This window comes from Phalacrocorax aristotelis, chromosome 9 (genome assembly GCF_949628215.1).
Source record: "Phalacrocorax aristotelis chromosome 9, bGulAri2.1, whole genome shotgun sequence".
Taxonomy (NCBI): Eukaryota; Metazoa; Chordata; class Aves; order Suliformes; family Phalacrocoracidae; genus Phalacrocorax; species Phalacrocorax aristotelis.
In genome coordinates, this window is record NC_134284.1 from 30,462,077 (window position 1) to 30,486,450 (window position 24,374).

The 24,374-nt window shown below is 43.8% G+C and overlaps 1 long non-coding RNA gene across 1 annotated transcript; it reads right to left on the minus strand.

Moving 5' to 3' along the window:
- Positions 1-9,729: 9,729 nt before the first annotated feature.
- On the minus strand, positions 9,730-23,970 carry LOC142062120 (uncharacterized). Its single transcript, XR_012662374.1, has 2 exons — positions 23,807-23,970; positions 9,730-10,530 (listed from the first exon to the last, which is right to left on the minus strand). It is a non-coding gene; the product is annotated as an uncharacterized LOC142062120 (long non-coding RNA).
- Between the last annotated feature and the right edge of the window lie 404 nt (positions 23,971-24,374).

Here is a 24,374-nt window from a genome sequence, read left to right on the forward strand (position 1 = left end):
CTCTACCTTTGAAATACGTGTAATGGTTTGTTCCTGAGCTTGATGGAAGCAGGATAGGACCATAAATAAATTATGCAAGACACAAACACCCTTCAAGCATAAAAGCCAGTTCCTGAGTGTCTACAAGATGAGCAGTTTGGCAGCAAAGCGTGCAAGAGAGGCGGAAGGTGTTTGCTCACAGGGGCTGGATGTTCTGAACTTCTGCGAGCAGTGAGGAGAGCCACTGGCCGGGCCAGTACCGCTGCCTCCGCGCCGCAGGAACCAACGGGTTTGGCGTCTTCACGTGCCATGGAGAAAAGGAAGGCAAAAGCGAGTGCGGAGATGACAGCTAAAGGTAGCCATTCCGCCTGTGAACTTACAGCGAGCTGTGAGGTGATGATACAGTGCCCCGTTCCTTGTCAGAATTGTTTGCAGATAACCAAACAACCAATTGTGAGGATCTTTGGTAGCTTCTTGTTTTCTGTCTCCTTTTTCTATACCAGCTTGTAAACTGGCACAGCTGCGTTGGCTAATGGGAGCGCAGTGGGGTTAACTCCAGCTGCTGCTGCTGGCTGCTCGGCCTCAGCCCGCTGCCACGGTGTGCCATCCCGCTCGGATTTCAATCCATGCACTCCTCAAGTCTTGTGTCCTCATGCCTTTAGATACTTTGAAATCTGTATTTTGAAAGTACATCTACTTTCCTGGAAACAAAATGACGGAAAATACTCTTCCATACACTCCTCCTGCAATCTTGGCACCAATATTTTTATAGGAATATGTTACATTTTCAATTCAGTATTCATTTCAGTCTTATTCCCTTGTGCTCTGCATAATGATTTGATGCTGCTGAAATCCCATAAAGGTGGTTCTTGAGCAGCCTGGCACTACAGGGACTCAACTGTCAGTGAGAAACTCTGGGAGGAGTTCAAGAGAATTCTCAGTGCTGATTTAAAATGATCATTTGGGGAAGTGGAAAAAAAGTGGGGAAAAAAAAAAAAAAAAAAAGGTCCAGGGAACTCCCAATACGCAGGAGAGCACCAAAGGCCAGTTGCACCCAGGTAGCATGCCTGATATTACTAATACTAATACTAATATATTAGCCTAAAGCTGAAGCACAAATACAGACACACTATTCACTTTTCTGGACATTTTTAATACAGGAATTCTTAATTACTAATGGAGTTGAGTACCTGTGAGCCCACTGGATGCCAACACTTGCTACTTCAGATCCAGATTAAAAAATGCTGAATACACACGTAGCAGGTAAAATAGCTGCAGGTAACTCACTTAACTCTTGCTGGCACGTCAGGAGGGTGCTGGGGAGCAATGCCTATAAATCAAGCACAGTGGTTCCGATTTCTTTGATTTCAGTACTGTGGCTATATGTAGAATGAAGGCAGAAGGGTTACCCACGAAGGTGTTTGTAACACTACCTTCACGTGTAATTATCCCTGCCCAAAAGAATTCCGTGCTGGGGGATGTAAAGTTTGCATTCAGAGTTTCACATCTCTGGTCTTGCAGAAAATGATTTTTTTTCTTTATGTGCTTTTGGTTTCGCTTATATCAGAAGCGAGGGAGAAGTACAGGCTCTGGACTGGAAATTCTGCATCTGTTGATGCTCTGTCAGCAGCTGCCCAGTGTACACGACTCTGAAATGTGTTCCTGCATTTGAGTCTGGTATGTTTCGGGGTATCCCTCAGCACCGCAAAGCCTGCAATACTCACCAGAGTGCTGCAGAGGATAGGAGTTGGTATGTGAGCTCCTCATCGGGTCTTGAAACAAATGGAAGTTGACAAGCTTTGATGACGGGAGCTCTTATTAATACAAGGAGATCTCGGATCTTGCTCTAAAATTCTTTTACACGGACATCTGGAGAATGTGTAGTGTGACATTTTCTAACAGGAATTTGGGGAACGTTTGAAGAAGGAAGCCTCAAGGCTTCACTGTAACAATGACCTTGGTGAATTGTCTCAGCTTAGGAGTGATAAATGAGGGATCAGGAGAAATAGGGGGATGTTCCTTGCTGAGGTACAGAATTTTTTCAAAAGATTGTGTGGCTGTAGATTTGCAGTAGAAACACTTAGAAGTAGACTTGCATTTGCTATGCTACCTTTAAAAAAACGTATAATTAGTGTATTTGAACATGTACGTTTGACACTGATGCTACCAAATGAGCACTGAGATGCCAAGCAGTTGTTATGTGTTGTGGTTTATCCCCAGTCAGCAACCAAGCCCCACGCAGCCGCTCGCTCACTCCCCCCTGGTGGGATGGGGGAGAGAATCAGAAGAGTAAAAGTGAGGCACCTCATGGTATGAGATAAAGACAGTTTAATAGGTAAAGCAAAAGCTGCGCGCGGAAGCAAATCAAAACAAGGCATTCATTCACTCCTTCCCGTGGGCAGGCGGGTATTCAGCCATCTCCAGGAAAGCAGGGCTCCATCACACGTAACAGTTACCTGGGAAGGGAAACGCCATCACTCCAAACATCTCTCCCTTCCTCCTTCTTCCCTCAGCTTTATATACTGAGCATGACGTCATATGGTCTGGAATATCCCCTTAGTCAGTTGGGGTCAGCTGTCCCAGCTGTGCCCCCTCCCAGCTCCTTGTGCACCCGGCAGAGCACGGGGAGCTGAAAACGTCCTTGACCAGTGTAACTGCTACTTAGCAACAGCCAAAACATCTCCGCATTATCACCACTGTTTCCAGCACAAATCCAAAACACAGCCCCACACTAGCTACTATGAAGTTTAACTCTATCCCAGCTGAAACCAGGACATTATGTTTCAACATTAGATCTTTCTGACAAAACTAAGCGGGAACGATGATGCCTGTCCTTACGCCAGCACAGCAGGGGCTCTGCTCCTAAAGGCAACAGCGTCTTGGATCAACTAGAGTGGGCTTTGTGGGTCACACCCCAAAAATCAAAGTCCAGCCAAGGCTGGTACTACACAACCTGATGTGTATTATAAAGAAAGGAACATTCTATAAAGCAATCTTGTTTTGCTAAATGAAGTCACGTAATGATGTGTGGGTCAGAGGGGGTACCCCTAGATAGCAAACCATTAACAAGGTAGTCATAAAGATCCTGGGTAGTCTTCTATATGCGTATGGTATTAGAGCGACAAGAAGGTCAAACAACTGTTGGCATTCATTCTTATACTTGGGTTCAATTTCTTGAGTCCTACCTGTGGCAAATCGCAGAAAGTATGAAGGCAATTAAGGAACGTAATAGGAGCCCACAGGCGTTCCACAGCAGGCCAAGGAATGAACGGTGGCATTTTGTTACAATGTCTTGGCTAAAATAAGCCCAAATCCGTATTTATTTTTATTGCTGTTATTATTTTAACATTTCTGTTGTGGTTTATTGCCAGGATGCCTAGACAGTGAGTGAACTGTAACTCTCGGTTGTTACGAGCCAGCTCGGTGGCATGTGTGGCGAGTGAGAGCTTTATGCATTCCCTTCCCTTTATGCATTCACCTGCCAGCCAGGACACTCGTGTTTCCCAGTTCTCACCTTTCTTTTGTTCCAGATGTTCTAAGCCTCCTTATTTATTGTCTTTCCTTTAAGAATTTGCTCCCATTTATTTTCTAAACTGTTAGAACGCCCCAAGACTGCATTAAAATGAGACATAACTGAAGTGTTTGTGGTTTCGTACAGGGACATGTATTGGACGCATTTGCCGATTGCTAGATTTATTAACACGGTGAAGTTAGCACATGGAGAATTACCTAGTTATGCATTAATATGGCAGTTTTAACTGTCCTGTCAATACTTCTTAAAAACACCAACAAAAAGCCCTGAGACTTGGTTAGAGTTGACAATTTCTGTTGGTGTGGGTGTTTTTAAAGAGTTTAGTTTATTAAACAATTCCGGAAAGCTCCATAGCATCTTGTAAATGAGAAGCCAGCATTTTCCAGATGGCTCTATAAATAAATTTGGTAGATACAGAAATAAGTGAAGGTATTTCAAGAGCTCCAGGCGTGTTTTTGCACATAACGCTATGGTGAGCTAACAGAGGAAATGAACTTCCTTTTGTTTGCAAAATATAAAAACCCTGAAGTTCTTAACGCTTTTTCCACGCTGCTGGGCGAGTTAAGCTACTACGCAGGTTTTTCTTGTCAATCACAGGTTTCCATGTGTACCACGTGCATGAACCCTCCTACAAAACCGCAAAGAAGAAAGGCCACAGTTAGCTCTAGACAGCTCACGCGGATGCAAACCAGAGCGTTCTGCTGGGTCAGGATCCAGGGTGTAGGAGAACAGCGTGTAGCTGGCCTGTAGCAGAAAACACGAAGAACAGTCACTGCTGGGTTGGTGTCATCGTTCCGTTCTTTTTCCTATTTTTTAAAAAAAAATTGGTTTAACTTTCCATGCAGCCCGGGTCATCTCGCTGCAAGAGTTACCGAAGTTCTCTCCAAGAGCCCCCTGTGTTTGTTCCCTGCCTTGCTCTTCTTCATCTCAGACTATTTCTGTTCTTTAGGCAAAGGTGAACCTGACAGTTACCAGGATGGTTTCCAACTGTCCGGCTCGCCGGCCCAGGGACAGCACCAAAGAAACAGGAAACGTACTGTTTTAAAATAAATGTTTTTAATCCCCAAACTTCAGGAATGTTATGGAGTTGAGTGCTCTAAAAGCACTGTTTTCCTTGCTGGTCTCCGTGCAGCGGATTGAAAAAAGAGTGGAAAGTTCCGAGTGTTGCACCCGGCTGCCTTGTTACCTGTCTGAATGTGCGAAGGGATGCCGCGCGTACGCACGCCTGCTGAAACGGAGGTCTGCGAGGCACCGTGTGTGACGGAACACGTGGAGGAGCGTGGAATCGCTCGCAAATGTGATCAGCTGTCAGAAAGCTTTTAACATGGTTGATAGAAGCAACTGTGTAAGTGGAATAGTCCAAACGGATGTTTGGAATAATAAACTATTGCTGATCTTCTGGAAGAAAATGGTGTTCTGTCAGTCAAAGATTATTTTTCCCAGATTTTAGATTTAAGCTTTTTTCCTATTACCTGCAGTATAACTAAAATAAACCAGCTCATAGTTAAAGGTATGCGAGATAGTTATTCTCAAGGAGCAAAATGAAAACTTCTAAACTTCAGAACCCAAACAGAATTTAGGTTTCTGGAAGTGCAGCTTGTTTAGATATGCATTCTGTTCCGTCAAGATGGTTTCATTATTGTACGTTTCATGAGCAGAATGGTCATGAAAACCATTATGTATATCACACCAGCTTTTAGAGAATGGTACAAAATAGCGTATATCCTTAGCTTCCCTAGGGAACTCTTCTCTGGGTGCCACTAACTTACTTCTAACCTGTGTTCTTGCCTGCTCATTTTGTTCGTTGTGGCTGGAGGCACCGGGAGAGGCCGAGGTTCCCTGGCCAGGTAAACAGCTCCGTGCATGGTGTACAGATAAACTGTCTGGCGGGACAATTCACTGTTTGTTGTTTAAGTGTGTCAAACACAGAGTGGCTGTTGTATTTCTCATTTTACAGATGGGGAAAGTGAGGCAAAAAGCTCCCCAGTGCATCTAAGAAATCAGAGCCAGAACCGGGTCGGAGCCGAGAACTCCTGCCTCTCTCCTGTTCCTCTGCACCACGAGGCTGCTGCTGCTTTGGCCTCTTCTGGAGTTTATAATGTTACCAGCAGAGGTAATTTATTTTGTTAATTTAAAGCTTTGAAGCCTTTGTCTGAGGTCTAGAATCCCAGAGAACAGAGAGACAAGGAGCACACCACTAATGTTACCCGAGGGAATAAACCACACATGAAGAGATAAGGAAGGGTAAAGAGATGAGACCACCAGCTAGCCAAGTCACAGTCGTAAAACCAGGAAACCCTGACCCTTCCCCAGCTCCTTACCACTTCTTGTCAAGCTTTTGTGGACGCTGGTGGCAGGGAGGGGAGTGTGCACAAGGTTTTAAAGAACTCTTGAATGAGAACAAAGTCGTGGGTACTTCCTGCGAGCCCCTGGGGAGGGCAAGGGGTTGCAGCAGGGGAGAAAGCAGGAAAATGTTCAAATGAAAGGCAGACAAAAAGGTGACTCCCACTAGATGTGTATCTGTGAGGCAGGAGTAAGACGGGTGTAACCTGTGCACCCTGTCATGTGCCCCATTAAGGCTAAATTGCAAACCAAAGGGCTTCTGTAGGGCTGGCAAGGGGGACATGGAGGTCCTTGAGTCCTGTTTTCCTAAAGGAGAAAGACTTGGAGAGTTTGCACGGCTCCAAGGTGTGCTGGAGACGTAGCAATGCCTCTGCTGGGTGTGAGACTGCAGTACCATGCTGCAGGCGACTGGTGGGTAACGATGAGACTTCAAAGGACCCAGTGGGGAACCATTTGGAGAGAGAGGAGGAAAAGTCAAGATAAGTGTGAACCAGATGTGCAAGAGGGGCAGCAGCGTGGTGGCAGCCAGTGTCGACGGCAGCAAGACCGAGGAGGAAGTGCTGCTCTTTGGGAATCAGCTAAGATGTCACCCATGGTATTTTATGACATGCCCTGCAACGTGATCTCTGTTTACATTTAAATAGATCCATTTAGCAAACGCAGCGGTCAGATTCCTGCCAGTTCTGTTCAACCAACTTTGTTTTCCTTGCTAATGAGTGCTAGTGGAAGGCAAGCACAGACAAGCAGCCACTTGTGCCAGTCCCACAGGCAGCCGTGCCTGGGAACTGGGGAAGTGGGGCTGAAGTTCATGCTTAGCTCAACTTCTCCCCCCGAGTAAGGATTTTTGCCAAGCTTTGCCCTCAGACCTCTTTACGCTTTGCACCTTTATGCACACATTGTGTTACTGGAGCACAAACTGTCCCAGTAAATCGTGGCAGAGCCCAGTCCTCTCTCTCCCGCAGCCCAGCCGCACACCTCCGAGGCCACGTCGCAAATGTTACGTGCACCCATTTTGCACAGTGCAGTGACTTACAGCTGGGGAGCCCCAGAGTGGGATCTGCTTGTTTTAAACTTGGGGCAGCTCGGCAGACATGGCAGCGCCTCTGTGGCTGCTATGTAGCTTCAGCAGGTTGCAAAAAAATACCACTTGCAGAGCGTGGCTCAGCAGCAAGCAGTTCAGGCTGAGTGCAAGAGGCAGAAACTGTTCAGAAAAAGTCTGAGTGTCAGCAGAGAGAAAAGCCCAGGCTGTGATCCTAAGCGGACCCGAGATAAAGTTGAATGGAGGCTCTTTACCACGGGTGAAGCTAAAGCAGCCTGTTGGGTGTTTATTTATGTGCTTTCGGCCTTAAAGAGCCAGAGGGGAGAGCATTAACAGCGCGTCTGAGGCATGGATCTGTCAAGCAGCTGGCATGAACTGAGACCACAGGGCACACAGAAGCCGTCACCTTCTGACCTCTGTTGTAGTGACTTGATTTGCCCGCTGCGTTCCTGTATGGATTTTATAAATAGTGGTAGCTCTTAATGCCACGTGCCCTCGGGACGACAGCGCGAGGTGTGTGCAGGAGCCAGGGCTGTGCTTGGCTGCCATTGTAAGTTATGCAAGAAGAGGTGATACAACATGTTTGTTTCATTTCACATAGGTTTGATAAACCCCTGGAACTCTCCTGCGGGTCTGTTTGGTTACTAACAGTTCAGTATCGCATTTAATGCACTAAAGGCACTGACAATCCCTTTAAAATCATTCTTCTTAGAAACCAGGGCATGTCTTAAATGGCTGTGATCATTCACAGCCTCCACCACAGGAAGGTTGAAGACGTTTTTAGTACACATTTAGGCTTTCCCCAAGCACTGGAAAATGCTTTCAAAAATATGAAACAAACCCTAAAACCTGAAAAATCTTAACTTGGAAGCAAAGTCACATATTGCCTCTGTCTTCCTTATATTCTTAAATAACAAGGTGGGAGAAAACCTCCTCACAACTGCAGACCTCACCTCTTGAGATGCTCTCAGGTGGAGCAAGGGCAGCTGTTGCCCACTCAGAAAATTGTACACATCCCTTGGTGTAATGCTGCCTCTGAGTGCTTTGTAATATTTACACTATATTTATATAGGATAATGCTTTGTAGTAAAACCATACTTTGGGGTGTTTGGGGTGTACCAGCAGACAGAAGGCTTCAGTCACCATCATCAGTGACAGGGGCCCCTTGCCAAGGTCACTGCTCTGGCAGGAGATTCACCTGCAAAAGAAGGATCTGGTGACGTTACTGTGCCACTTGCACCACGAACCTGCTTCAGACTCTGCTTACTTGAAATGGATTCCCTTAGTCCCGGGATGTTGGAAATGAAATAATGGGTCTGTCCCAAAATAAAACGGGGTTGGCCAAGCTGGCAGCTCTCACAGTGAGACACAAATGCTTTTGATTAAGCTCATGTTGGGGTTTCTTTTTATTGTGAAAAATACACTCTCATTTTGAGGGCACTTTTGGTGTTCTGTAAGTGGAGTAGTGGTATCAGTGACTGGATTATGCACTTACAGACTGACTATATAAAGGAAACTTACCTAATGTGTTTTTCACCCAGGACTAAAAATTTCCCAAATTCTTCCTGTCCTTGGGTAACTTAGCCTGAGCCAGGTCTAGACTTAACTCAGTAAGATAACTTTTTCATGAATTTCAACATTGTCTAAATGTTTGTAGTAAAAATTTGTATTTCAGTGTCTTCCCTGATGTTTGTTTTGCCCTTGTTTCATTCTTATTGAAGTTTTTGCATTTGTTGCTTTCTCCATAAGGAAACAAAGAGCAAGTGCCAATATCATTACATACCTGCAAACTGTAAATCTTCAGTTGGCTTGAAATGTGCGCATAGCAACACAGCCTGCACTGGTAACACACAAATATACCCGACAGCCTGAGCTCTACAAATAATTGTCATTTCCCTAACTTATGGTGCTTTAATTCAAGTACCATATAGAACACACAGCGTGTTCCACTGAAATCTACATACATATGAAAAGCTTCCAGCATTAAATGTATAAAACTCAGACTTCAGTTTAAAATTTCTTTTGGAACAGACGCTTCTATGAATACATTAGAATTAGTGGTAATATTAATTAACAGCTAGGAATACAAGAATCTAATCCTGCCACACATCTGTGAGAACTGCTGAGCTCCGGTCTGGTGGGATGCCTACACTGAGTAGGAGCCCCAAACTCATCAATATTTTCCTTGTAGAGGTCATAATGCAGAGAATAAACAAGTGACCCCCTCTCTGCTGCAGCGTGTTGTGGTTTGCATGTGTATACTATAGAATTCCACCTTTGTAGAATTATTTTCCATATAACACAAAAATGACAGGCACCTTACAGTCTCTCTGAAGTGCATGTGAGCGTGGGCCAGCTAGAGACCAGGTGTCTGCCCCGTACTGAGCGGTATGCGCTGCTCTGGGACCTCAGCTCCAGATGTGACCCCCTAGAAAGCACAAGCCTGGCTCCACGGCCTCTCCTCCACACGACCCTGCAGTCCTTCCCCCTCCCATGCGCTGGAGAAAACCACAGGAAGGAAGACAGAAGGCTGTGAAGAGGCTGCTTCTCCCTGCTTGAACAGCCTGCGAGGGCTGCAGGCTCTGCTCTCAATTAACGACTGCGTAGAGGAATAAAATTTGGTAATAACAGGCTTTGATTACAATAATCAACGTATGATGGGATGAATGCCTGGGAGCCGAAACTGGACATCATTCAAATTAGAAATAAGGTACATTATAATGGCAGAGGCCAAAATTAATCATTCCAGAAACTTGCCTACACCCATGCAAGACCATGGCATTGGAAATACTAAAATTAAGATCGGGTTTTCTTTACAAGAAATGACAACTACTCATTTACTACAGCATCATGTTTAAACACTGATAAATATTTTCTTTTTTCCCCCTCAAACTTGTTTCACTGAAAAAACGCAGGAGAATGGGTCTTTTAACTCTAGCTGGGAGTACTACTTTTCACTGAATTCTACTCCCTTCTCTTCCATCCAGTTAAGAAGTTGTCACTCTTGTTAATTCAGTTTCATAATTCTCTTAAAGGCATCATGCCTTTTACACTCCCATAAATGCTCAGCTTTCCTTAATTTGAAACATGAAATGTTTGAACTTCAAATTCAGCCACTTACAAAGATGAAACCATCTCCCTTAAATGCCTGTGCTAGCCTGACCTTTCTAAATCTGGCTCTGGAGTGACACTTGAGCCGTCAGCAACACCGTTGTTTGAGGACCGCGCGGATGCAGTCGATGCCGCGGGTGCAGCTCTGTGAGTGAAGAGAGTCACACTTCTTTAGTGTCTTTGTTTTAGTTCTTGAGTACTTTTCATACTAGAACTACAGCCAAGAGCTCCTCTGCACAAAGGAAGGAGCCAAAGAAGCAAGTAGCTTTTGCGACCTCTTCCCTGTTCACTTGGGTGCCCTGATAGCAGCATGTTGTGAAAGCATTAACAGCTCTGGAGGGATGCTGGAGGGATTTGGTGAGCACCAAAAGAGCATCTTCTGCAAAGAGGTAGTTGAGCAATTACCAAAGCAATTGCTGAAGAAGGTGCCATAACCGTTAGTAAAGGATCTCCACAGGTAGGACGGTGTGGCCCTAGGCAAGAAACTTCCTGGTTTCACCTCCCAAAGCAGAACCAGATGCTTCACCTGGAGAAAGAAGACGACACATCATTATTTATATCCAGAGACACCATTACTGTGTCCTGCTGCTCACTGCCACGCTGGGAGAGACTCAGCGCTCACTGGGTTTGACAAGGAAGTGAAGGAAAGGTAACACCTCACATTTGGCTATCAGAAGATGTCTGCCTGTGCTCCTGGTGTAGTTTCCATTTGTTTAGCTCAGATGTATCATTGATCAATTTTCAGGAAAAAACCTGCAAAGCTGCAGTAACTTTGTGCATCCTGGGACGTGGGGAGCAGCAGAGGCTAGTAAAGGATGGTGTAGGGGACAGTTCTTTCTTCCTTAGAATGATGCATAAATACACTAACGATTTTTAACTTGCATCTGTAACACAGATGAGAGCAGCAGAAACAAAGTTCTATTTAAATACATACTTATATATTTCATAACTATATTTAAAAGGTGTTAAAGAACAACAAAGTTATGGGAGAAAATGATCCTGAGAAAAAAAGAAATAAGCAATTCACAGGAAGAGAAGAATGATGAGAGAAACTTGCCTGCTAAAGCATGTGCTGTGCAGTGCAGACATTGAGCCCTGTGTTTTTACAGTCTAATACATGTATGTTTGACTATGGTACTTTTTGCCCCCATTTCCTCCTAAATGAAGAGCTGCAAAGAAATAGTTCTAGTTAGGCTAAAAAGAAGGGAGAAATGGGTGGTATTTCTAGAGGAGAGGCATTTTTCATTTACTGGGAAGGTTTGAGAATCCTGCTTGTAACACTATTGGCCGTGGTTCCTCTGTCTTGTTTATATTTTGAATTTCCAAGTCACATACTGAGTTATGCCAAGTGACAGAAGGGAAAATGTCTGTGTGGAGCAGAGTCATGCTCCCACGGGGAATTGGCTTCCTTGGCATATCAGTGTTTTCAGGCACTAGTGACCCTCTGAGTGAGAAATGGAAAGAAGAATGATGAGCCAGATTTTCAGACAGGCATGCACAATTAAGCACATTTGAATGTGCCTTATTTACGCTCGTAAGGAGCTCTTTGTATTTCTCTCCTGAACAGTTAGAGCCTACTGTAACCTTCTTTAATAGCTACACCAGTTGCTGCCCTCTTCAAGGGCTTGGTTAGCTTGACCTTGCTTTCATCCCTTCTAGCAGCAATGTAGACCCTGACTGGGTATAAGAGATTTTGGTGAGCTCTAAGGCATGCACAGTACTTACAAGTTAATAGGGGAAAAACCCCAGCTAGATGTAGGAAATACATATAATGCAGGATCTATGTATGAGTATGGAGCAAGAAGGTGAGTGTCTGTGTTTATTAATGACTTCTGGCACTGTGTGATTTAGGCCGTGACTACGATTAGCATTTTCATATGAATCTTCTCTCCCACTTAAAATCTGCAGGGCTGTACACGTGGCCCATCGCTTCTTAATAGAGCAAACATCAGTAGAAATTATATACGCTTTCATGACTTGGCTTACACTTGAACCCAGCTTTCTGGGTGGGGAATAACTGATTTTGATGCCTCATGTGACCACTGATATCATTAATGACATTTTTACTCAAGCATACTTGTGCCAGAACCATAATATTTTATACAGGTGGAAAAGTTATTCCGGGTTTGCAGCACCTAGGTCTGTACTACTGTCCAGCTTCCCCGAACAGAAGGGAAGACTACATGCATAAACATGTGTCTTACTGCAGTAGGGGAAATGGTTCACGGATGCTTTTGTTGAGTTCCAAAAACTCAGTGGAAAAGCTGAAGAGGCACGCTGTGGTAAAAAATTGGAAAAAAAAGGCAAGAAGTAGAGACAACTTTGTGGTTCACAGTTTATTTTAAAACACCTGCAAGGGGGACAGTACAAGCAGCCCTAAAATCTTTTTTCTGTATTAAGGAACCAAAACAAGAACTGAAATATCACCATTAGCAAAATATACTAAACTATTGGCAGCGTTCAATGAATGCAGGTAGTCCACCTGATTTCAGTGCCCATCTGTCTGTGGCCAGGATACACAATAAGATAAAGCAGATGGAAACGCCTCTCTGTATAATGGAAAATGTTGATAGGTTGTTTTTTTTCCTGTAATATTGATTTTTCTGAGCACAGCCTTTTGTAAGAAACCCATCATCTCAAGAAACTCTTTGGCTGCGTACACCAGTCAATGACACTTAGTCCCATTAGTGGGAAAATGGACATAAACACCTAGGGAGTCTCTCTTCAAGGAAACAGAAGCAGTTGTTGGAAGACAGGCTGAACGGCGCCTCATCTCTTACTCAAACTAGTTAGAGATTTTGACCAACAGTGCATTCTGTTTAACCACAGAAAAACTGCACCAAGAGGATGTTCCCATTATGGGGAGTTCTGGAAAAAATATCCTAACTGTGACCAGACAGCTGGTGAGAGACCTGTAAAATCCCTGGTTTCACAGTTCTCGCCTCCTGGGTCGCTCTGAAATGACCAAATAGTGAACTGAAGGGCAAGATGGCTAATGATGAAGTGGTAAGAGTGCAATGGACATGATACAAAATATCTGAAAATACAAAGAAATTGGGCTTAACAATAGTTTGTTTAAAAAACCCAATTAATTTAAAGCAAATTGGAAATGTAAATAGCTTTGATTCAGGAAATAATAAAGACTTGATGGGTTTTGGAGTGTGACCAGTCTACTGGCTCCTTAATGAACATACGCATTCAAGAGCCACTAGGAGCTTCCTTCATTGGTATGACAAAGTATCCCATGATACCCGCCTGTTGTGTATTAGGGTTTCATGAATCAGAGAGGTTCTGGCTGATGTACACAAGGATAGTGAATGCTACGCTAGCTTGCACCCACCTATTTTGGTAAATAGTATATTTGGTGGAGAAACATCAGAAATTTCTTAATTCTTGAGAATTACTTCCTAAACAAACAGCATCATTTTTAGGGCCCCTGAACACAACAGAACAGACGTGTTGCCCATTGAAGATCTTCCATACAAAAAAAATGAGTACCCAAGTTCTACAAGAATACAAAGTAGTCTTTTGAAGCTTTTTCCTTTGATGCTTAATACTCTTAACATGCGACAGAAAGTGGGCACAAGTAGCTGAGAGCAAGCCTGTTAATCAATGGAGAAAAGTTTTACACAAGAAAAGATGAACCCCACTCTCAAACTGCCTTTCCCTCAGGACAAGAGAGACTCAATGTCATTTTTTAAGACTTCCTAGAGACTACTTGTCAGGACTTGCAGCCAAAGTAGCTCCCTTGTTGCTTCTTTTTAGGAAAAAATTGAGATGGGAATGGGTCCCTGAATGCACACATGTCAAGTCTCAAGCTGGCACTGCTGCTAATTCACCTGGGCACTGAAGTGCCCTCGATTCTAGGGACGGGGTTAAACACAGCCAACATCAGTGTACTGCTGCTGCAGGGAAATCAGGCTAAGACATACGCCTGTGGCATACGTCTCCTGCACGTTAGCTGAGGTAGAGAAAACATACACCATTTCCTACAGATCCTGACCGTATCCTGAGCAGGGACTGGCTCTGAGCATTAAGGTGAAATCCAGCCATCCTAAGATATGCCATCTATCCACAAAAAATACTTATTCTCTGGGAAAAAACTAAAACCACAATGGTTCAAATAGATGTATTGCACAAAACTTACATGTGGAAGCTGTTGCCAGTCCTCCTGCAACTCTGGATGGATCAGCAGTATAAGGTATGCCCCACTGCACATCTATTCCAAAAAGCAAGAGGGTCTGAGCCATGAAGTCCAAGTAGGGTTGATTTGGGCTAAACTGCTTTGTGGCTAGATCAATGTTCCCACCTGCAAGAAGTGCACTGGGTTTGGGTTCCAGAAATAAGTCTGTTGCATGGGAAATGTGAGCCATCCTATTCAGCACAGTTTGTAAAAGTAGCAGCCATCTGTTGGGGTTTACAGAAGGCTGAGAAACACAGGATGTTTACTTTTATTCAGATGTGCAGTGGATATGCCTTGTATGAGCAGACTTGTAACAATACTAATAAAACAACTGGGACATTAAGCTCAACAGAAAAGCTTGTTTTATGTAGTAAGATTGAACTTGAGCAAGATAGGAAGCATTACAAATACACACGTATATACATAATCATTTAAGTAAAGGTCAGCAGAAAACAGGCAGACAGAAATTCAGTACAAATATGGCACTGAATTTGAGACTAAATTGCCTGCTTTCCGAGGTGCTTTATGGACACCGCTCCCAAAAGAAATAATCCAACAAAAGGTAAGATAAAGGGTCTAGTTTCAACATGAACTTACATGGCAAAATTACGAGCTGGGACTGGTTTAGATAAACTCTCCAAGAGGGGATCTGCCATTACTGACAAAACTGAAACATGGGTGCATACAGTGTGAACCCAAGACCTCTGAAAACGAGACAGAGGCATTCCCTTATCATTGACAGGGATCACCAAGACCACACAAGATGCATGAGAGGGAATTGGGCTCAGGTGTCTTCAATTGCAGGAAAATGTCATACACAATGTGAATAACTTCATGCTACTGTGAATGTCAGCCACCAAAGCAGAAAAATTCCCGTGAGAGTTCAGAGCATGCAAGCAGAATTCTGCAAATGCTAAGCGAGCGAATCCAAGACGTAACCAAAGATGCAGATGGAGACGCTGGCAAACAGCATTAGCAACAGCTAAGGTTGTTTTTGCCAACAAAGGAAAAAGTTAAGTATAGTAAATCAAATAAAATTAAACATGTAGCAGCAATAGATGCCCTACTTTTTTCTGCAAATGTCTCTTACCATTTTTTTCCCAGGAGGTAATGAGCATTTTTGTAAATCTCACTTGAAAGCAGAATACCTCACTTATATTTCTGTCTAATGGCTTCAATAAGCAGATAACATTTCAGATGGCAAATAGTTCTACGACCAAAATAAAATAAAGAATTCTGCATACGTTCCGTTCTGATTGAAAGGTCCTGTAGATGATCACCAGCAGGGCCAACACTAGATGCTAATTTTCCTGAAGAAACAGTTTGAATGGGATGATAGGCCATGGTACCATATGAAAGCTCCAGCGTGCATATTTGTTATAACTCTGTCAATTTGCTAAAAGCAAAGCAGTGAGTTGTAGTGAGGAACAGGAGGCAAGTGAAATGGCTTACATATATGTATCAGGTTGCTAAGTGCAACAACACCAGGAGTTACGAAAAAAATCTCTAAAGCACATTCACGGTTGTGTATTAGAATGGTATTGGGTAACTTCCTATAACATCTGCCACAGAATAGCTGGATCACATTGGGAAAAGGCTTGAGGTGGGATTCAGTGGGTGTGAAATTACATTTGATGGGATCAGAATGGTTTGAAAATCAAGGAATGAAATTTTGGATCAAAAATAGTGTACTTTGGAAGGAAGTTGGATATTAGGAAAAACTGATTCACCGAAAGGGTTGTCAAGCATTGGTGCAGGCTGCCCAGGGAGGAGGTGGTGGAGTCTCCATCCCTGGAGGTATTTAAAAGAGGGGAAGATGTGGTGCTTGAGGATACGGTTTACTGGTGGCCTTGGCAGTGATAGGTTAGCGGTTGGACTCGATGGTCTTAAGGGTTTTTTCCAACCTTAATGATTCTATGATTCTATGAAATTCTCTAACTCAGAAAGGATGTTTTATGTAGAAGATGGAGAAAATTTATTTTCATATATTCCAGGATGTGGCTTAAGTAATATTTTAAGGTCCTAAATGAAGCTGCAGTGAGTTTTCAAGAAAGGAACCTAAGATCATAATAAGAATTTGGCCTCGGTATAAATCAGTGAAAAGAAAAAAAAATCACGTTTAAAAACTGTACTCAGGCAGGCACTGAACAGCGCTGCCCAGGAGTATTGCACACTCAAGCTACAAGATAGTGATAAAATTGCAAGAACTAAGCTCTAGTTAGGCCTAAAAAAATTGTCCCAACAGCCCATCATTAAAACCCAGTAACCGCAAGACACTGGAATTATTCTACAACAAACTTGCAGGGAAGAGCTTGTTTGAAGGACTCTCGTTAGCCATTTGTGTACTAAAAGCTCTCAATATTAGGATTTCTGTGTCTAGTGTATTTTTGATGGACTTCAGCACATGAAGTACAGATGCAGACCTAGAGAACTGCAGTCAGAGGTGAATCTGCTCAGAGGCTGCACACCTAGAAAGACACATATTAGAACTCGACATGACTCAGAAGTGCACAGTTCCGTTAAATATTTATTTATTCAAGACGAGCGAACAGTCTATGTGATCTGATTATTTTTTATCTGTATTTGAGCTGAAATGGCTCAAGTGGGAGCCACAATTTCTTTGAATGTACTAAAGATAGCTTAAGATTAATTTTCCAGAGGTGTCTGCTGGTGCCGCTTGGTGCCTTAGCAAATCATGGTTTTAACTCCTCCTTGCATCTTAAAAAGGAAAATCTCAACTCTATTTTTGATCTTCTCTCATTCAAGTCTTGGCTATTGATTCTTGCTATAAATTCTTCTGGGACCCACCTGACACTGGATAATGTTGAAAATTCTCTAAGTGTGGGACTGGATAGCATGTCAAAGAAGCCGCTTAATAATGATAATATGCCAAATCTTATCATAACATACCACAGATTTTATATTGGCTGAAATTCTTCTATATTTACTGAGTTATCTTACCCTAAATCTGGTATCTAGATTTCTCTATAGAACAGATTTTTAAAGTTGATAGCAGTGCTTTTTATTTGGTGGCAAATAAGCTTCTAACTCATTAATGTGTTGCATATGTAATGTATGTTGTAATTATGGTAGCCTGTTAAAGTACAAGGACAATTTAATTTCTCCTTGGTGCCCTTGGGCATCCGGTTTTTAAAATTCGGCTTTATGTGAACCTGTTCATACTTTTTGCCTCTATAACACAATGTGAAAGCTTGTAATATTCCATCTTGCCAGAAAACAGAAGAACAAATAATACAAAGCAGTTTTGAAAAATAAGTCGCTCATTTGCCCATCTCCATTCCATCAAAGACCTTGACAGACCTCTAGCAAATTCAGCCTGACATATTTTCTTCTGAGCTCAAGATCCCCAATGAATTAATCCTCTCCTTGGGTAGGAATTGCACCAAGCCATTGTATTTCTTGCCTTTCTCTATATTCTTTCCTAAATACAGTCTGTACCAAATTACGCAGAGTTAAAGATAACCAAGGATGCATGATGGATTTGTTCAATGGTAAAATGATGTTTCTGGATTCATTCGCTATTCCTTTCCTAATCTGAGCATTCTCATCTCTTTTTGTCATCACATACTGGAGAGGCTTTAATGCCATTCCTTCTGCTTCCTAAAAATCAGTTCTACCAGCGTGCTCCTGTAAAATGAGACATTATCATCTCCTCAACTAAGTTTTCAGGCTTCCAGCACTTGCACAGAAGAACACCATATTTGTTGTTGTTTCAGTAATCTTTGTGTGGTCTGCTTAGCCAGGAGGTTGTTTAGGTGGTCCTTTGCTAATTTCTGTTTAAATCTAAGAAATTCCTGCCTTTTTCTAGGATTTTTAGCTTTTGGGTTTCAGCTCCAGTTCCTGTCTCCTGTGAAGTCCTGTCTTACTAGTAATTTGTAGGGTATCTGTAATTCCTCTGCAGGGTCATAGAAGAAGTACAAGCCTCCTTATTCACATCATTTTCTCAGCGGTAAAATTATCCTATCTGTTTTAACCCTGACAGTGGATCTGGGAATATTTTAGAGAATGCTCTTATATAGTCTTTATTTTCCTGTCCTTCCACTTTCAGCAGAATTCATACAGATTCCTTGCCAGTGCTGCCATACAGTAATGTCTCTGCAGCTGTGTCCGCCAGCCAGGGACAGAGAGCCGTGCTGACTGGCCTGTGCCCGTACTGCTTATGGCTAACCCCTGCTCCCCGTGGAGGTGGAGGGGACTACTTTGTTTCACTCAGCGTGAGGGCACTCGTGCTCATGCAGCAGGCTCCTAGGAGGATTTGTCTTTAGAACTGTGACTAACACTCAGCCACTTCTTTCCAAGCAGCTTTTTTCCTGACGCCTCTTAACAAGTTGTTCAAAAGCTCTGTGGAAGTGCCCTTGGCACATGTACAGGCCTTCCTCAGCCCAGCTTCATACCACAAGCTCTGGAACCCACTAGGACTTATACTTTAAACTTATTTAAGGCTCCCCTGATATTAAGCAGTCCCTACAACACTGAGCTGAGCTACAGACTATGGAAGAACACTTTCATTTGCCATGATCTGAAAATTTTAAATGTAAAAGTATCTAATAGGTTTAAGCTGTACTATGAGATAAAGATTAAGCAAGCTGAAAAAACCACAAGACGAATACTTGCTTGTTCTTCGTTATAACAAAGAGAACAAGATATCTCTCTCTCAGCCCACTCCTTCGTCAGGGTGTCTGTACTTGGGGAAAATCTCAAGTGTTTTATCAACTGCTGCTGTAACCATGACAGATGCACCAAGCTTGGGAGGGAGCTGGTAGGTACTTCGCTGGAGACATGGGAAGTGCTATAAGAGCAGCAGTTCATACACTTGAAGCACTGCTGGACACTTTCAGCCCACACTGGTATTTTACTTATGTGTTCATTTTGGGGGGTGGCCATGTAGGAAGCTGGGCCACAGTGGAGGGTGCTCATCTGAAGAGATGGCTTTATACCAGGAGATCATAACAGTGCGTACATTAGCTTTTAACGCATTAAATGCAGAGATAACTGCAACGAGGAGCCTTGATCACAAAGCGAAGAATTGGACACCGACCCCTTTTCTCTTAGGAATCAGAGATACCCCAGGGGTGCAGGGGACCACGTAACACACGGGCAGGCACTCTGTTTCCAGGTGCAGTTTCAGGCGCCAGAGGCAGCCCTGTGGGCGGCTGCCCCGGGAGAGAAGCGGGGAGCGCTGGAACCTTCAGTGGCGGTTGCGGAGCTACAGTTGGCGAGAGGAGGTTGGCTGAGGAACGCACCGCAGAACCCAAAGGCAGCACAGGTAAACAGGCAGCGAAGGGAAGTTAACAAAAAATTCAGAAATCTAGGCTTAAAGGAGTGCCTGGGGCCTGAAAGCAAGTTAAAACGCTGGGGGAGGGGAACAAAATAGGAACAAAAAAAGTGAGTTGGGGAATAAGTGAAAGCAGTGCTGTGCTAGGAGGAGGCAGCTAGCCAGCTGCAGAGGCGAGCAAGCTCCTACTTATCTTGCCACGTTGACTACAGAAACAGACTTCAAATGACGCAGTGTCTATACACAGAGAGGAAGAATTAGTTCCCATTTGGGTAATTGTGTCTATGACCCCAAAATCCTTCCCCACACATGCATCAGGAATTCAGCTCCTGAGGGCACTGACAGTGTTATCACATAGCTGATACAAGGAGGAGCAATAGGTGAAAAGTCCACATAATAAGCACTTGCTTATTATTACAGAAACTTGGTACTGTGATTATAAATGTTGTCCAAAAGCTGGACATACCATTCCTGCCCAAAATGTAAAACACATGAATCAGAAGTCAACTCCAGGGTAAACAGACTAAACAGAACATTTTTTTGTTAGACATGAATTTGATTCAAAAGTAAACAAAAAAAATCTCAGATTGTGCTGTTTCAATGAAATGGATGGAGCCAGACAGTTACTTTGATGCGGTATTCCACTGTGTTCACTTTTGTTAAAAGATGTATCAGAAAAGCCTTGTTCACATGCTGATTTGCTTCTTCAAACGGCGCTGCTGCTTCCTCCATAACGCTTTTTCTTTCTGGCCTTTTTCCTGCTGGTCTGAATAATTAGTTCTCTGGGGAGATCAAGTCTTTTCTTGCTTACTAGTATTGGAACAGGGAATATCTGTACTAATCCCATGGTACCCCTGATAATGCTCCTTTTGACATATAGGAGAACCTTTATGTAGCATTACGTGACCCTTACAGTAGACAAATACACGTCAGATGTGCTACGTGAAATGTTTACAGCTCCAGCTAGATCCACTTATGTTTATCACCCAATGGAGCAGGACATCCATGGTGGTGTCTACGTAGCAATCCTGTTTGATGAGCCGCTATGCAGAGAGCAGAATGCCAACGCGGATGCAAGCTCCGTACTCCTGCCTGGGTGGCCATAACAGATGGTCTACAGTGGAACTTCAGTCACACAAGAAAAAGGCGAAGCGGCACAAATCTGAGTCACTGGTACAAAAATTTCTGTTTTGGAGGCCTCTTGATAGCTGTTCTGACTGTTCAGGTGCTAAAAAGGACAGTGCCTGACTGCTGAGGAGCCGGCCCTGAAAATTCCTTTCTATACTATTTTTAAAAATCCCTTTTGTAGGACAGTAAGGCAGTGTAACTTTTAAAGAGGATAGGCTGGTCTTGTGCCTTTCATAGCAGCAGAAAAACACTGATCAAAAGAACTTATTATTGCTTGCAGATCTTCAGGAAGGGTTGCAGGTATTGAACACATATTTTTATATATACTCCTACACACTTGTATGTGAGATGTTGGTCACATGAACTTTACCTAATGACAGTTAATTTTTATTCTTGCAAGTTGATATTATAAATATTTATACAAACACATAAATATAAGTGAATACACACCTACATAAAACACCTGTAGTACTTATTTCTTCTCTGTCTCTGCTTGGGATTCATGTAATCATTTTTAAAGTAGCAATTTTTACAAAATACAGACTAAACAGAGAATAGAAGGAGGACATGTAACAGTGCCCCTTTGAAATGTTAGCAGTTTTCTTATGTTGTGGTCTTAAATCTCCTTACAGATGGAGACATTACAGACCAAAGTAGAAAAAAGAAAGCAATCTAGAAATAAAAGGGAAGGCAATTCTGTAAACTCTGCTGGCCAAGTGATGAATAAAAGGTAAGATTTCTGTTTATTAACTGATAAAGCCTGTATTTTTATTTAATTGTTACCATATAAACATCACCTGATATAAAACACATCATAAAAATGCTTTATACAATCAAAATGGACAAGACATACCACATGATGCATTTTTCATATACGAAATAAACTAGCTGAATGCATTATTTACCATCTTGTTCAGCTATACTGAAGAACTAATTCTGTAGCTGTTATAAAAAGACAGAATGAGAAGTGAAAAACTCTGTGCAGACAGGATAGTGAACTTGGACAGCAGTCTTGGCTTTTATCCCTTCTGTGGCCGTTATTTTAATAAATACCCACATCACATGCTTGAGTTTTAGATTTTTAGTGTTTTACAAAGATGGATTTCATTTCATACTGGGAAGACCAAAGTACAACCATATGAAATGGCACACTCTACTTCACCTAAAAAGCCAGCCTAGCCATCAGACTGTGCTAGAACTTCCCTTTGGCAGAGTACGCTATCGATAACTTTACGAGCTGCCCATTGCACCATTCAGTCCAGATCAAAAGCAGCACACAGGAGAGTGAATACATCTGAGAATTAAAGTGTGTCACTGACAAACACAACTAACAGAATAAAGTACATATCACAAAGCAAAACGTGTGCATCTGCAGGTTCTGTCCTTCACTGATGGGGGCAACAGGAAGTTATGCTGGTTTTGCCAAATTTTACCTTATATTAGCATAAATCCCCCCCAACCTACATTCTTTGTTATCAACCCTTGCTTGCATTTAGATTATTTCAGCTGGTTCGGTTTAAGCTGCTTAAAGTGAATTTAAAGTTTTAAATATTTGCAAATATGTACAAATCTCTCTTCTAAATTTAGAGTTATGCAACCATTCTGTAACTGTGGCACAGTTCAATCTTAGCGAAGTTCTGGTTTTTAAATACAATTCTTCTGAGAAATGCAATCGATTTACAAAGGATGACAAATTCTACATTTTTCTGATGTAAAATCATGTGGAATTTTATTTTAAAAGATGTCTTGACTGTCAATCTGCCCAGCAACAGAAATGAAGGGATAGCATTAGGGTTGTTGCAGTAACTCATTTCTCAAGTAGCATTACTGTCTACTTGAGAGAGAAATAACTGTCTTGGTAGGTCAGCAGAAATGGATGTGGGGGTTAAAACAGGTCAGCAGAATTGTGAATAGATCATACTGACTCAAAAGTGTTTGTATTGGCACATGTAAACAGGAGTGTAGTCTGTGACAGGCATGACAGCAGATGCCAGTGTTGTTGAGGCCTTAATTGTAGTACTGTGTCCGGTCTTGGGTGCTGCAGTTCGAAATAGATGTGAATGACTTTGAGACATCACAGGGAGAATAAATAACCATCTTGAGAGGTTTAAAACTGTGACACACAAGAAAGGACTGAAATTAAGTGGAATTGCTTAGTCTATAGGTAAAAAAATTTAGGGGGAGACATGTTTCTTAACATATGCAAGAGGCATACTGGGGGAAGAGAGGCAAAAGTGTTTACATCCATTACAGTTATACTTCAGTAGCAGTAAGCTTTTATTTTAACTAGTGTTCCAGATTCCTCAGTGTGAGCTGGACAAGGGAACTTACCTGGCTGAGAATTAGCAATTTTGAAAGTAGTTTCACAACAGCTTAAATCACTCTAAATGGAGTCTGCCACCGTCCCACCTCCTTGTTATGCCAACATTAGTACTCACATACCTGGAGGGTAAGCTGAGACAAGAAACTGAGGGGGGCAAGAAGTATTCTTTATAAGATTAGTAACGTTTAGAGGGTCTAGGCACTCACTACCTGCACAAACAGGGGGACGTGACTGACCCATGTAAGCAACCAGCCCTAAAACTGCCCTTGACCTCACTGCCTAGAGAAATTACTGTACCTCAAAGGGTTTTGGTCATGTCAACACAGGAGGACTGCTGCTCGTGTGAGTCTTTTTTTTTTTTCTGTCAGAAATAGAGGGGAAACAGTGGAGAGTATTTTCAAACGTAGTAGACATATTAACACCATTAGTTGTATTTCGGCAAAAAAAAAACCTCAACCGCCAAACACCAAGCCAGCAGTTAAATAAATTTAAACAAGGTTTATGATATTTAACAATACTATTTACAAGCAGTCCTTGTGCTGGCCGCTATACATATAAATACACTTTATATATAAAAAAAAGGCAAAACGATTCAGACAACAATCACGCACTGGCTGAGGACACCCAAGGGTAAGGGGCGCAGGAACCCTGCCTCTCCTTACGGAGCAAAACAAGGGAGCCGCGGGCCCGCTCGGGTCGGTCCGGTCCCCCCGGCAGCCCCTCGCACGGCCCGGCCGGCCCCGGGGCCCCTTCCCGCCCGCTGCCCTCCTTGGGAAGGGGGGTCCGGCCCCCTACAAGGGCCCGGTACGGCGGAGCGGGGACTTTACCTCAGCACTAGCAGGGCTTTACCTCAGAATTGCCGGGTTTTTTACCTCAGCCGACGGGCCTCGCTCTGGCGGCAGCCGGCGCTCATTCGCCTCCCTCCCAGGCCGAGCAGAGGGAGAAGAAGGGAAGAGAAGGGCGATGGCGGCGATTGCAACCCGCTCGCCCGCCGCCACCGCGCGCCGCCCCGGCCGGCCGCGCCTCCTCCCCCGGCAGCGCTCCCCTTTCCCGGCTGTCCCGGCGGCGGCGGCGGGCGCCAATGAGGCGGCGCGTCCCGGCGGCAGAGCTCCAGTGGGCGGGCGCGGGGGGCGGGCCGGGGGGCGGTGGCGGCGGCGGCAGCAGGCTGGGTTGTGCGAGAGGGAGGGAGCGTGTGTGTGTGTGAGTGAGTGAGTGCCATGGCCGGAGCCCGCTGAGAGTGACAATAGGAGCCAGCCGGAGCGCGACCCCGACGCCCACCGGGACGCCCCCTCTCACCTGAGCCAGCTGCTGGCGGAAGAGGCCTTCCATCCCCTCGCAGCGCCACCCGCCCGGCCTGCCCCCCCCCCACCCCCCGGCCGCCCGCACCGCGCCCGCCGCTCCCCCTCGGCTCGGCCCGCACTCGGCTCCCCCCGCCGCCCC